Raw genomic sequence first — 1,501 nt, 5'->3', positions numbered from 1 at the left:
AAGACCGAGACGACCAAAACGTGTATCAACAATGATCATATGTTAATTTTACATATAAATTAATCTCATAAACTCATATATCTATGTATATAGAGAGTAAGGTTACAATAAAAAGGTAATATCTTATAAGAAGTGTAAGAGATGATTAGAACCACCGGATTAAATATAAGACATAGGGGTATGATCATCAACAACCAAATATTTTAAATAGAATTAAAAACTGAATTAATTGACACCCCTATTTTTGCGCTTCTAATCGATGCATGATCTTGTTAATTTTTTTAAACTGTTTTATAAAATTAAACAATATATTCTTCAATAATTTACCAAAAATCATTACATCATGCATTCAACAATCAAGAGAAACTATTCATGTAACATCCTACTTTTTATGAATAACAATAAAAGACCGTTGTTTAATAAATTGTGTGTTATTATTTAATTACGTTGAATAATAATTAGTTAGTGTGGGCTTGAAAAATAAAAGATGGACTTAAAAGATGGTTATTGGCCTATGGTCCATGGGCTTGGAGTATTTAAATTTCTTAAAGCTCACCTGAAACTCTCACTCTCTCATTTCCACCAACTTGCCTCCATACACACACTCAAAAACACTCACAACACTCTTCTTATTCTGGATCCAGATCCAAGCTAAAGAGGAATAGATTTCCTGTTCGAGCATCATCGTCAAACAAGAAACACGTCTAGATCCAAGCTTTGGTCCAGATCCGAACCAAACCAAAACACGCAAGGTATGTTTTTGATATAAAGGTTAGGTTTTAGACATCGGTTTGTCTTGGGATTTGATACGAAGGCAAATCGGACGTTATAGTGTTAGAAAACATAAACTTGACTTAAAGGGTGCGACACAGGATGAAGGGGATTCTTTCTTTCTTTCTTTCTGTTTTACTTGTTATTATATTAGACTCGGGAGAATGAGGCGAGAGAGGTTAGGGTTTCTGAGGGTGGTTGCCACCTCTCTCCGCCCATGATTTCCATTATCACTTTCAATTCAACAACCCTTCATTACATATACATATGTATATGTGTGTGTGTGTGTATATATCTATGGTTACAACAGCTGTTCATGTGTCCATTGCTGCATTCACAACTCCCAAACCATCCAAACCCTAATTCAACGAGGCAGTGAAGATTGAACATGATCCGAGTCAGCATCAGGACAATATTTGAGATTCTCCGCAGCTTGGCGTGGCAATATCGGAGGACGGCGAGTGCGGGTTCTCGCTTCGCAACCTCTGTTGCAGCCATGGCGGTGTAATCCTCTTGTTCTGATTGTAAAACAGATCTGAGCCTCATTTTATCAATACTTGATTTTGGTTTTGATTCAGAAATTTATTAATTTTCTTACATTCGGGCTGAACAGCGTTTTAACTCGGGATTGGCTAATAATGGTTGATCCGAGTTGGAACCGATTAGGTTATATGACTGTTATGGTATCGAACTGATTCGGTCAGGTTCATTTTCCATTAGCAACCCGACC

Source organism: Bidens hawaiensis, unplaced genomic scaffold (genome assembly GCF_021521415.1).
Source record: "Bidens hawaiensis isolate Kalapana, Puna unplaced genomic scaffold, B.hawaiensis_p1.1 tig00009513_1, whole genome shotgun sequence".
Taxonomy (NCBI): domain Eukaryota; kingdom Viridiplantae; phylum Streptophyta; class Magnoliopsida; order Asterales; family Asteraceae; genus Bidens; species Bidens hawaiensis.
Note: the sequence above shows the minus strand (reverse complement) of the source record.